The sequence below is a fragment of the Octopus bimaculoides genome, chromosome 28 (genome assembly GCF_001194135.2).
Source record: "Octopus bimaculoides isolate UCB-OBI-ISO-001 chromosome 28, ASM119413v2, whole genome shotgun sequence".
NCBI lineage: Eukaryota > Metazoa > Mollusca > Cephalopoda > Octopoda > Octopodidae > Octopus > Octopus bimaculoides.
In genome coordinates, this window is record NC_069008.1 from 17556817 (window position 1) to 17557172 (window position 356).

A 356-nucleotide genomic window follows, 5' to 3' on the forward strand; every position below is an offset into this window, starting at 1 on the left:
GTCGAGCTCTTTTTCTTTCCGCAGAATTTCTTCCTGTGCCATAATTTCCTGAAAGAAAAAGATTAAATAAATGAATAAAATACAATTTTTTTTTTTATACTTGTTTCAGTCATTTGACTGTGGCCATGCTGGAGCACCGCCTTTAGTCAATCAAATCAACCCCCGGGACTTATTCTTTGTAAGCCTAGTACTTATTTTATCGGTGTCTTTTGCCGAATTGCTAAGTTGTAAACACAGACACACAAACATATATATGGCTATAGTAGAAGACACTTGCCCAAGATGCCATGCAGTGGGACTGAACCCAGAAACATGTGGTTGGAAAGCAAGCTACTTACCACACAGCCATTCCTATA